At 52.2% G+C, this 13,165-nt stretch overlaps 1 protein-coding gene across 1 annotated transcript in view; it reads left to right on the forward strand.

The window, feature by feature from the left end:
- The window catches only part of LOC127910650 (nuclear factor 1 A-type-like), a 118,639-nt gene that overhangs the window by 4,123 nt on the left and 101,351 nt on the right, over positions 1 to 13,165 (forward strand). Inside the window, exon 2 of the mRNA XM_052475282.1 lies at positions 2,552 to 2,626. The gene's annotated coding sequence lies outside the window, so the exon portion shown is untranslated. The remainder of the gene's footprint in view (positions 1 to 2,551; positions 2,627 to 13,165) is intronic.

Raw genomic sequence — 13,165 nt, forward strand, 5'->3', positions numbered from 1 at the left:
GCCTATCCCGGCCAATCCCTAACCCGGACGACACTGGGGCTATCCCAGCCAATCCCTAACCCGGACGACACTGGGGCTATCCCAGCCAATCCCGGACGATGCTGTGCCAATTGTGCGCCGCCCTATGGGACTCCCAATCATGGCCAGTTGTGATACAGCCTGGAATCAAACCAGGGTCTGTAGTGATGCCTCTAGCACTGACATGCAGTGCATTAGACTGCTGCACCACTGGTGGTTCCTAGTGGTTCCCAACGAGAGGTACTGGGAACCCTGGGAGTATTTGGGGGGGTACTGCAGGGGTACTCCAGGCAGAGCAACATTCAGTTGGTGGTACAGGAGTTGTAGGGGGAATGCAAAAGCTTGTCCAAAGTTATGGAAAATGTCTTGGAAAGATGAGAAAATAGGATTTTGTACTCAAATGTGTTCAGTATCAACACGAGCTGATCCAGTAGTTTCACTGGAGACACTTACAGTGCCTTGCGAAAGTATTCGGCCCCCTTGAACTTTGCGACCTTTTGCCACATTTCAGGCTTCAAACATAAAGATATAAAACTGTATTTTTTTTGTGAAGAATCAACAACAAGTGGGACACAAGCATGAAGTGGAACGACATTTATTGGATATTTCAAACTTTTTTAACAAATCAAAAACTGAAAAATTGGGTGTGCAAAATTATTCAGCCCCTTTACTTTCAGTGCAGCAAACACTCTCCAGAAGTTCAGTGAGGATCTCTGAATGATCCAATGTTGACCTAAATGACTAATGATGATAAATACAATCCACCTGTGTGTAATCAAGTCTCCGTATAAATGCACCTACACTGTGATAGTCTCAGAGGTCCGTTAAAAGCGCAGAGAGCATCATGAAGAAGAAGGAACACACCAGGCAGGTCCGAGATACTGTTGTGAAGAAGTTTAAAGCCGGATTTGGATACAAAAAGATTTCCCAAGCTTTAAACATCCCAAGGAGCACTGTGCAAGCGATAATATTGAAATGGAAGGAGTATCAGAACACTGCAAATCTACCAAGACCTGGCCGTCACTCTAAACTTTCAGCTCATACAAGGAGAAGACTGATCAGAGATGCAGCCAAGAGGCCCATGATCACTCTGGATGAACTGCAGAGATCTACAGCTGAGGTGGGAGACTCTGTCCATAGGACAACAATCAGTCGTATATTGCACAAATCTGGCCTTTATGGAAGAGTGGCAAGAAGAAAGCCATTTCTTAAAGATATCCATAAAAAGTGTCGTTTAAAGTTTGCCACAAGCCACCTGGGAGACACACCAAACATGTGGAAGAAGGTGCTCTGGTCAGATGAAACCAAAATGGATCTTTTTGGCAACAATGCAAAACGTTATGTTTGTCGTAAAAGCAACACAGCTCATCACCCTGAACACACCATCCCCACTGTCAAACATGGTGGTGGCAGCATCATGGTTTGGGCCTGCTTTTCTTCAGCAGGGACAGGGAAGATGGTTATAATTGATGGGAAGATAGATGGAGCCAAATACAGGACCATTCTGGAAGAAAACCTGATGGAGTCTGAAAAAGACCTGAGACTGGGACGGAGATTTGTCATCCAACAAGACAATGATCCAAAACATAAAGCAAAATCTACAATGGAATGGTTAAAAAATAAACATATACAAGTGTTAGAATGGCCAAGTCAAAGTCCAGACCTGAATCCAATCGAGAATCTGTGGAAAGAACTGAAAACTGCTGTTCACAAATGCTCTCCATCCAACCTCACTGAGCTCGAGCTGTTTTGCAAGGAGGAATGGGAAAAAAATTCCGTCTCACGATGTGCAAAACTGATAGAGACATACCCCAAGCGACTTACAGCTGTAATCGCAGCAAAATGTGGCGCTACAAAGTATTAACTTAAGGGGGCTGAATAATTTTGCACGCCCAATTGTTCAGTTTTTGATTTGTTAAAAAAGTTTGAAATATCCAATAAATGTTGTTCCACTTCATGATTGTGTCCCACTTGTTGTTGATTCTTCACAAAAAAATACAGTTTTATATCTTTATGTTTGAAGCCTGAAATGTGGCAAAAGGTCGCAAAGTTCAAGGGGGCCGACGACTTTCGCAAGGCACTGTAAGTGTGTTTTTGTGTGTGTCTGGTTAGTGGAGCCCCCTGCCGTGGTTTTTGGGAGTGGAAGGTGGGGACAGGGGCCCCAGATGTGCCCTGCCCTCTAGGTCATTGTAAATGCACCCTCCTCCCCCACATTGCCTTACTTTCCACAGGGACATGTAACGGTTTGTGCGTGAGAGAGTCTGTGTGTGTGTGTGTGTGTGTGTGTGTGTGTGTCTGTGTGTCTGTGTCCGTGTGCACATGCATGCGTGATTTTGTGTGTGTGTGTATGATATGTGTTTGAGACGAACCTCGTCCCATGCCTCCTCTTTCATGTTCCAATGATCCTCTGTTTGCATTAACATCATATCTCTCTCTCTCTCTCTCTCTCTCTCTCTCTCTCTCTCTCTCTCTCTCTCTCTCTCTCTCTCTCTCTCTCTCTCTCTCTCTCTCTCTCTCTCTCTCTCTCTCTCAGGACATCTTGGCTTCCAAGACAGCTTTGTCACATCGGGTGTCTTCAGTGTGGCCGAGCTCGTGCGAGTCTCACAGAGTAAGTTTATCCTCTCTATTCCTCTCTCTACCTCCCCCATCTTACACCCCGTCACTCTCTCTTCTCTTTACCCCCCGTCATTCTCTCTTTACCCCCCCGTCACTCTCTCTTTATCCCCCGTCACTCTCTCTTTACCCCCGTCACTCTCTCTTCTCTTTACCCCCGTCATTCTCTCTTTAACCCCGTCACTCTCTCTTTACCCCCGTCACTCTCTCTTTACCCCCCGTCACTCTCTCTTCTCTTACCCCCGTCACTCTCTCTTTTTACCCCCCGTCACTCTCTCTTCTCTTTACCCCCGTCACTCTCTCTTTTTCCCCCCGTCACTCTCTCCTTATCCCGCCGTCACTCTCTCTTCTCTTTACCCCCGTCACTCTCTCTTTAACCCCCGTCACTCTCTCTTCTCTTTACCCCCCCCGTCATTCTCTCTTTACCCCGTCACTCTCTCTTCTCTTTACCCCCATCACTCTCTCTTTACCCCCCCGTCACTCTCTCTTCTCTTTACCCCCCGTCACTCTCTATTTACCCCCTCGTCACTCTCTCTTTACCCCCATCACTGTCTCTTTACCCCCCCGTCACTCTCTCTTCTCTTTACCCCCCCATATCTCTCTTTACCCCCGTCACTCTCTCTTCTCTTTACCCCCCCCGTATCTCTCTTTACCCCCGTCACTCTCTCTTCTCTTTACCCCCCCGTCACTCCCTCTTTACCCCCGTCACTCTCTCTTTACCCCCCGTATCTCTCTTTACCCCGTCACTCTCTCTTTACCCCCGTCCTCTCTCTTTACCCCGTCACTCTCTCTTTATCCCCGTCACTCTCTCTTTACCCCCCGTCACTCTCTCTTTACCCCGTCACTCTCTCTTTACCCCCTGTCACTCTCTCTTTACCCCTGTCACTCTCTTTTTCCCCCCGTCACTCTCTCTTTACCCCCGTCACTCTCTATTCTGTGGTCCTTCTGTAGCTCAGTTGGTAGAGCATGGCGCTTGTAACGCCAGGGTAGTGGGTTCGATTCCCGGGACCACCCATACGTAGAATGTATGCACACATGACTGTAAGTCGCTTTGGATAAAAGCGTCTGCTAAATGGCATATATTATTATTATTATTATTATTCTCTTTACCCCCCGTCACTCTCTCTTTACCCCCCCGTCACTCTCTCTTTACCCCCCCGTCACTCTCTCTTCTCTCTACCCCCCCGTCCTCTCTCTTTAACCCCCCGTATCTCTCTTTACCCCGTCACTCTCTCTTTACCCCCCGTCACTCTCTCTTTACCCCCCCGTCACTCTCTCTTTACCCCCGTCACTCTCTCTTCTCTTTACCCCCCGTCACTCTGTCTTAACCCCCCCGTCACTCTCTCTTTACCCCCCGTCACTCTCTCTTCTCTTTACCCCCCGTCACTCTCTCTTTAACCCCCGATCTCTCTTTACCCCGTCACTCTCTCTTTACCCCCCGTCACTCTCTCTTTACCTCCCCGTCACTCTCTCTTTACCCCCCGTCACTCTCTCTTTACCCCCCGTCACTCTCTCTTTATCCCCCGTCACTCTCTCTTTACCCCCCCGTCACTCTCTCTTTACCCCCGTCACTCTCTCTTTACCCCCCATCACACTCTCTTTACCCCCCCGTCACTCTCTCTTTACCCCCATCACTCTCTCTTCTCTTTACCCCCCGTCACTCTCTCTTTACCCCCGTCACACTCTCTTTACCCCCCCGTCACTCTCTCTTCTCTTTACCCCCCGTCACTCTCTCTTCTCTTTACCCCCCCCGTCACTCTCTCTTCTCTTTACCCCCCCGTCACTCTCTCTTCTCTTTACCCCCATCACTCTCTCTTTACCCCCCGTCACTCTCTCTTTAACCCCCGTCACTCTCTCTTCTCTTTACCCCCCGTCATTCTCTCTTTACCCCCGTCACTCTCTCTTCTCTTTACCCCCATCACTCTCTTTTTACCCCCCGTCACTCTCTCTTTACCCCCCGTCCTCTCTGTTTACCCCCTCGTCACTCTCTCTTTACCCCCATCACTCTCTCTTTACCCCCCCGTCACTCTCTCTTTTTCCCCTGATCACTCTCTCTTTAACCCCCGTCACTCTCTCTTTACCCCCCCGTCACTCTCTCTTTACCCCCCGTCACTCTCTCTTTACCCCCCCGTCCTCTCTCTTTCCCCCCCGTCACTCTCTCTTTACACCCCGTCACTCTCTCTTTACCCCCCCGTCACTCTCTCTTTACCCCCGTCACTCTCTCTTTATCCCCCGTCACTCTCTGTTTACCCCCCCGTCACTCTCTCTTTTACCCCCCTCACTCTCTCTTTACCCCCCCGTCACTCTCTCTTTTTCCCCCCGTCACTCTCTCTTTAACCCCGTCACTCTCTCTTTACCCCCGTCACTCCCTCTTTACCCCCCCGTCACTCTCTCTCCTCTTTTTCCCCCCCGTCACTCTCTCTTTACCCCCGTATCTCTCTTTACCCCGTCACTCTCTCTTTACCCCCCGTCACTCTCTCTTTACCCCCGTCTCTCTCTTTATCCCCCGTCACTCTCTCTTTACCCCCGTCACTCTCTCTCTTTACCCCGTCACTCTCTCTTTACCCCCGTCACTCTCTCTTTACCCCTGTCACTCTCTCTTTACCCCTGTCACTCTCTTTTTCCCCCGTCACTCTCTCTTTACCCCGTCACTCTCTATTCTCTTTACCCCCGTCACTCTCTCTTTACCCCCCCGTCACTCTCTCTTTACCCCCCGTCCTCTCTCTTCTCTCTACCCCCCCGTCACTCTCTCTTTAACCCCCTATCTCTCTTTACCCCCGTCACTCTCTCTTTACCCCCGTCCTCTCTCTTTACCCCCCCGTCACTCTCTCTTTACCCCCGTCACTCTCTCTTCTCTTTACCCCCCGTCACTCTCTCTTTACCCCCCCGTCACTCTCTCTTTACCCCCCCGTCACTCTCTCTTTACCCCCCCGTCACTCTCTCTTTAACCCCCGTATCTCTCTTTACCCCGTCACTCTCTCTTTACCCCCGTCACTCTCTCTTTACCTCCCCCGTCCTCTCTCTTTAACCCCCCGTCTCTCTCTTTACCCCCGTCACTCTCTCTTTATCCCCGTCACTCTCTCTTTACCCCCGTCACTCTCTCTTTACCCCCCGTCACTCTCTCTTTACCCCCCGTCACTCTCTCTTCTCTCTACCCCCCCGTCACTCTCTCTTTAACCCCCCTATCTCTCTTTACCCCCGTCACTCTCTCTTTACCCCCCGTCACTCTCTCTTTACCCCCCCGTCACTCTCTCTTTACCCCCGTCACTCTCTCTTCTCTTTACCCCCCGTCACTCTCTCTTTACCCCCCGTCCTCTCTTTACCCCCCGTCACTCTCTCTTTACCCCCCGTCACTCTCTCTTTAACCCCCCCGTATCTCTCTTTACCCCGTCACTCTCTCTTTACCCCGTCCTCTCTCTTTACCTCCCCGTCACTCTCTCTTTAACCCCGTCACTCTCTCTTTACCCCCGTCACTCTCTCTTTATCCCCGTCACTCTCTCTTTACCTCCCCCGTCACTCTCTCTTTTCCCCCCGTCACTCTCTCTTTATCCCCGTCACTCTCTCTTTAACCCCCCGTCCTCTCTCTTTATCCCCGTCCTCTCTCTTTATCCCCCATCACTCTCTCTTTACCCCCATCACACTCTCTTTACCCCCGTCACTCTCTCTTTACCCCCCCCATCACTCTCTCTTCTCTTTACCCCCCCGTCACTCTCTCTTTACCCCCCGTCACACTCTCTTTACCCCCCCGTCACTCTCTCTTCTCTTTACCCCCCGTCACTCTCTCTTCTCTTTACCCCCCCGTCACTCTCTCTTCTCTTTACCCCCCGTCCTCTCTCTTTACCCCCCCGTCACTCTCTCTTTAACCCCGTCACTCTCTCTTCTCTTTACCCCCCGTCATTCTCTCTTTACCCCGTCACTCTCTCTTCTCTTTACCCCATCACTCTCTTTTTACCCCCGTCACTCTCTCTTCTCTTTACCCCCGTCACTCTCTCTTTACCCCCCCCCCGTCACTCTCTGTTTACCCCCTCGTCACTCTCTCTTTACCCCCATCACTCTCTCTTTACCCCCCGTCACTCTCTCTTTTCCCACCGTCACTCTCTCTTTAACCCCGTCACTCTCTCTTTACCCCCCGTCCTCTCTCTTTACCCCCCGTCACTCTCTCTTTACCCCCCGTCACTCTCTCTTTACCCCCCCGTCACTCTCTCTTTACACCCCGTCACTCTCTCTTTACCCCCCCGTCCTCTCTCTTCTCTTTACCCCCGTCACTCTCTCTTTATCCCCCGTCACTCTCTCTTTACCCCCGTCACTCTGTCTTGACCCCCGTCACTCTCTCTTTATCCCCCGTCACTCTCTCTTTACCCCCCGTCACTCTCTCTCTACCCCTCTGTCACTCTCTCTTTACCCCCGTCACTCTCTCTTCTCTTTACCCCGTCCTCTCTGTTTACCCCCTCGTCACTCTCTCTTTACCCCCATCACTCTCTCTTTACCCCCCCGTCACTCTCTCTTTATCCCCCCGTCACTCTCTCTTTACCCCCCGTCCTCTCTCTTTACCCCCCCGTCCTCTCTCTTTACCCCCCGTCACTCTCTCTTTATCCCCCCGTCCTCTCTCTTTACCCCCCGTCACTCTGTCTTTACCCCCCGTCACTCTCTCTTGACCCCCCCGTCACTCTTTCTTTAACACCCCCGTCACTCTCTCTTTACCCCCCCGTCACTCTGTCTTTACCCCCGTCACTCTCTCTTTACCCCCTGTCACTCTCTCTCTACCCCTCTGTCACTCTCTCTTTATCCCCCCCGTCACTCTCTCTTTACACCCCCGTCACTCTCTCTTTACCCCCCTGTCACTCTCTCTCTACCCCTCTGTCACTCTCTCTTTATCCCCCCCGTCACTCTCTCTTTACACCCCGTCACTCTCTCTCTACCCCTCTGTCACTCTCTCTTTAACCCCCCCCCCCGTCACTCTCTCTCTCTGTCTCTTTCTCTCTCTGTCTCCATCTCTATTCTCTCCACAAAGAGAAGCCAGCAGCAGGCAGTGATGTGATTGCATATCTGCCATCGATATGGTCCGGGCCCACTAATACAATTTATTAGGATCGATACAGAGATTCCCCAGTCACTCCCACTATGTTAATGAACTAAGAGCAAACCCCAATTCTCTCCCAAATCAGACAGTCAGCTAAAGGAAAAGACCCACAGTCACCTTAGTAGGCCAATGAAAAATGGACAATGACTAAGATCTGTTTCTCAGAGTAGGAGTGCTGATCTAGGATCAGTTTTACCTTTTAGGTTACAATGAATGCAAGGGAAGAGGGGACTGATCCTAGATTAGCAGTCTGAGACCCCTTATGAAGACAGGCTCTGAAGTTTAGGTTAACCTTAATCGTTAGGGGGGAGGCCCTGTCGTTGCCCCTCCTCGACTCTTAACCTTAATCGTTAGGGGGGAGGCCCTGTAGGTGCCACTCCTCGACTCTGAACCTTAATCGTTAGGGGGGAGGCCCTGTAGCTGCCCCTCCTCGACTCTGAACCTTAATCGTTAGGGGGGAGGCCCTGTCGGTGCCACTCCTCGACTCTGAACCTTAATCGTTAGGGGGAGGCCCTGTCGGTGCCACTCCTCGACTCTTAACCTTAATCGTTAGGGGGGAGGCTCTGTCGGTGCCCCTTCTCGACTCTTAACCTTAATCGTTAGAGGGGATGCTCTGTCGGTGCCCCTTCCCGACTTTAACCTTAATCGTTAGGGGGGAGGCTCTGTCGGTGCCCCTTCTCGACTCTTAACCTTAATCGTTAGGGGGGAGTCCCTGTAGGTGCCACTCCTCGACTCTTAACCTTAATCGTTAGGGGGAGGCCCTGTCGGTGCCACTCCTCGACTCTTTACCTTAATCGTTAGGGGGGAGGCCCTGTCGGTGCCACTCCTCGACTCTTTACCTTAATCGTTAGGGGAGGGGGCCCTGTAGGTGCCACTCCTCGACTCTTTACCTTAATCGTTAGGGGGGAGGCCCTGTCGGTGCCACTCCTCGAGTCTTAACCTTAATCGTTAGGGGGAGGCCCTGTCGGTGCCAGTCCTCGACTCTTAACCTTAATCGTTAGGGGGGAGGCTCTGTCGGTGCCCCTTCTCGACTCTTAACCTTAATCGTTAGGGGGGATGCTCTGTCGGTGCCCCTTCTCGACTCTTAACCTTAATCGTTAGGGGGGAGGCTCTGTCGGTGCCCCTTCTCGACTCTTAACCTTAATCGTTAGGGGGGGAGGCCCTGTCGGTGCCACTCCTCGACTCTTTACCTTAATCGTTAGGGGGGGGGCCCTGTAGGTGCCACTCCTCGAGTCTTAACCTTAATCGTTAGGGGGGAGGCCCTGTCGGTGCCACTCCTCGACTCTTTACCTTAATCGTTAGGGGGGAGGCCCTGTCGGTGCCCCTCCTCGGCTCTTAACCTTAATCGTTAGGGGGGAGGCCCTGTAGCTGCCCCTCCTCGACTCTTACCTTAATCGTTAGGGGGGAGGCCCTGTAGCTGCCCCTCCTCGACTCTTACCTTAATCGTTAGGGGGGAGGCCCAGTCGGTGCCCCTTCTCGACTCTTTACCTTAATCGTTAGGGGGGAGGCCCTGTCGGTGCCCCTCCTCGACTCTTAACCTTAATCGTTTGGGGGAGGCCCTGTAGGTGGCACTCCTCGACTCTTAACCTTAATCGTTAGAGGGGGGCCCTGTAGGTGCCACTCCTCGACTCTGAACCTTAATCGTTAGGGGGGAGGCCCTGTCGGTGCCCCTCCTCGACTCTTTACCTTAATCGTTAGGGGGGAGTCCCTGTAGGTGCCCCTCCTCGACTCTTTACCTTAATCGTTAGGGGGGAGGCCCTGTCGGTGCCCCTCCTCGACTCTTTACCTTAATCGTTAGGGGGGAGGCCCTGTCGGTGCCACTCCTCGACTCTGAACCTTAATCGTTAGGGGGGAGGCCCTGTCGGTGCCACTCCTCTTGGAGAAGAAGAGAAGGGAAGATAAAGGGAAAGGGGAGGGGAGAGGAGGAGGTGAGAGGAGGAGGGGAGAGGAGGGGGGGAGAGGAGGAGGTGAGGGAGGTGGAAAGAAAGAAACTCCTCCAGACAAATCTTTGTCATTGGAGAAGGAGGAGACGGAAAGACAAAGGAGAGATGGAGAGACAAAGGAGAGATGGAGAGACAAAGGAGAGATGGAGAGAGAGTGAGGGAAGAGAAAAACATGACCTTTAAAAAGTGTGTTCTACATACAACACAGGGAGGGAGGGAGGGGTTGCAGAACGATCCATTCGGTCCTGTCGTTACCCCCGCTAACAATAGCCCATTGAAAGTGCCTGTCAGCACTCTGACTGGAGACCCTTCTGATCAAAGATTCATTGATCACCCCCCACCCCCCACCACAAACACCCCCCACCACACACACCCCCCACCACACACACCCCCACCACACACACCCTCCCCTCACTCACGCCGTCTCTCCATCCCTCCTTTGTCATCCGTTTCAACCTCTCCCGGACCCAGTCTGTAATACCTACATGTTTCAAGTAGACCACCATAGTCCCTGTAGCTAAGAACGCCAAGGCAACCTTCCTAAATGACTTTCGCCCCGTAGTACTCACATCTGTAGCCATGTAATGCATTGAAAGGCTGGTCATGGCTCACATCGACACCATCATCCCAGACACCCTAGACCCACTCCAATTCACATACCGCCCCAACAGATCCACAGTTGATGCAATCTCTATTGCACTCCACACTACCCTCTCTCACCTGGTCAAGAGGAATGCCTAAGTGAGAATGCTGTTCATTGACTACAGCTCAGCGTTCAACACCATAGTGTCCTCAAAGCTCATCACTAAGCTAAGGATCCTGGGACTAAACACCACCCTCTGCAACTGGATCCTGGACTTCTTGACGGGCCGCCCCCAGTTGGTAAGGGTAGGCAGCAACACATCTGCCACGCTGATCATCTGCCACGCTGAGGGGGGCCCCTCAGGGGTGCGTGCTTAGTCCCCTCCTGTACTCACTGTTCACCCATGACTGCATGGCCGCTCACGACTCCCAGCACCGTGATTAAGTTTTCCAGACGACACGGCAGTGGTAGGCCTGATCACCAACAACGATGAGTCAGACTATAGGGAGGAGATCAGAGACCTGCCAGTGTGGTGCCAGAACAAGAGCTGATCATGAAACAGAGGCCAGAGCACGCCCCCTATTCTCATTGATGGGGCTGCAGTTGAGCAGGTTGAGAGCTTAAAGATCCTTGGTGTCCACATCACCATCAAACTAACATGGTCCAGACATACAAAGACAGTCGTGAAGAGGGCACGAAAAACCTATTCCCCCTCAGGAGACTGAAAATACTTGACATGGGTCAGCAGATCCTCCAAAGGTTCTACTTCTGCACCTTCGAGAGCATCCTGACTGTTTGCATCACCGCCTGGTATGGCAACTGCTCAGCCTCCGACCACGAGGCACTACAGAGGATAGTGCAAATGGCCAGTACATCACTGGAGCCAAGCTTCCTGCCATCCAGGACCTCTATACCAGGCGGTGTCAGAGGAAGGCCCTAAAAATTGTCAAAGACTCCAGCAACCCTAGTCATAGACTGTTCTCTAGGCTACTGCACGGCAAGCGGTACCGGAGCGCCAAGTCTAGGTCCAAGAGGCTCTGAACAGCTTCTACCCCCAAGTCATAAGACTCCTGAACATCTAGTCAAATGGCATGTATGATAGATTTATTTAAGAGAGTGGAGAGGGACCAGGGGGTGGGTTGACTTGAAAGTGCAGAGCTATAGATGAGGGGTCGTTATTGAATGGGGCGACAGGCCGCCTTCACCCCCCCTCATCATCCTCCCCTTCCCCTACCCATCCTCCCCTACCTCCCCCTCTGTATGGTAGTGTGACCTTGGCTTTGTGCACCCATTACACAATTCAGTGGCAGGGCCCAATCGAATCTGCTTCTGTCGATCAATATCCTATTAAAGCACCACACAAAAAACGAGAATGAGAGAGAGAGAGAGACAGGGGGTGGAGGAAGGGAAGAGAGAGAGAGTGGGGGGGTAGAGGGAGGGAATAGAGAGAGAGGGGGTAAAGAGAGAGAAATGGGGGGTATAGGGAGGGAAGAGAGAGAAGGGGGGGTAGAGGGAGGGGAGAGCGAGAATAGGGGAGAGATAGAGAGGGGGTTAGAGGAAGGGAAGAGAGAGAAGGAAGAGAGAAAGAGAGAGGGATGGGAGAGAGAGAGGCATAGAGGGAGGTAAGAGAGAGAAAGTGGGGGTAGAGGGAGGGAAGAGAGAGGGGGTAGAGGAAGGGTAGAGAGAGAGGGAGGGGTAGAGGGATGGGGGGTAGAGGGAGGGTAGAGAAAGAGGGGGTAGACGGAGGGTAGAGAGAGAGGGGGTAGGAGGAGGGATGAGAGAGGGGGGTAGAGAGGAGGGGGGTAGAGAGAGGGATGAGAGGGGGTAGAGGGGAGGAATGAGAGAGGGGTAGAGGGGAGGGATGAGAGAGGGGGTAGAGGGGAGGGATGAGAGAGGGGTAGAGGGGAGGAATGAGAGAGGGGGTAGAGGGGAGGGATGAGAGAGGGGGTAGAGGTGAGGGATGAGAGAGGGGGTAGAGGGGAGGGATGATAGAGGGGGGGTAGAGGGGAGGGAATGTAAGTCTTCTTAAACTTAGCTGTTATCTCTATGTTGTTTGTTTTCTATATATTTTTGGCGTTACTGTAATTGGTCCGTTAATTTGGGAGATTCTGTTCCTTTCTCTCAGTCTCTTCTCTTCCCTATCAATTCAATTCAATTCAAGGGGATTTATTGGCATGGGAAACATTTGTTGTATTTGTATTTACAATGGTGTTTGTTCTTCACTGGTTGCCCTTTTCTTGTGGCAACAGGTAATCTATCTCTGTCTCGTAAGTTTCATCCATCTGCTCAGCGGAGACAGTGGATCACGAGCTGCTCGATGCCAGTTTGCTGGTTCTACTAGAAATTCCCAGTTAGAAGCGGTATCACTAGTTGGTCATGATTGTCACTCTGTAGATCAGTTCCGGTTTGACCTGGCATGCTATAGACCATGCCAGGGGGTACCGCTTGGCACAGCCTGGCACAGAGCAACACACACCTAGGCCAGCAGTGCCCACCTCCATCTCATCTGCTTGTATGTTGGACACACGCACATGAATACAAAATACACACTTACTCTTTCTCTGTGAATGGTTGGCATCGTGCTAGAGTGGCACACACAGCACCCATGTCCAGGGGCATGCCCCCCTGGGATCACTCTAACCCATACACACACACAGACCCCATGTCCAGGGGCATGCCCCCCTGGGATCACTCTAACCCATACACACACACAGACCCCACGTCCAGGGGCATGCCTCCCTGGGATCACTCTAACCCATACACACACACACACCCCACGTCCAGGGGCATGCCTCCCTGGGATCACTCTAACCCATACACACACACAGACTCCACGTCCAGGGGCATGCCCCCCTGGGATCACTCTAACCCATACACACACACAGACTCCACGTCCAGGGGCATGCCCCCCTGGGATCACTCTAACCC

This window comes from Oncorhynchus keta, chromosome 22 (assembly GCF_023373465.1).
Source record: "Oncorhynchus keta strain PuntledgeMale-10-30-2019 chromosome 22, Oket_V2, whole genome shotgun sequence".
NCBI classification, from domain to species: domain Eukaryota; kingdom Metazoa; phylum Chordata; class Actinopteri; order Salmoniformes; family Salmonidae; genus Oncorhynchus; species Oncorhynchus keta.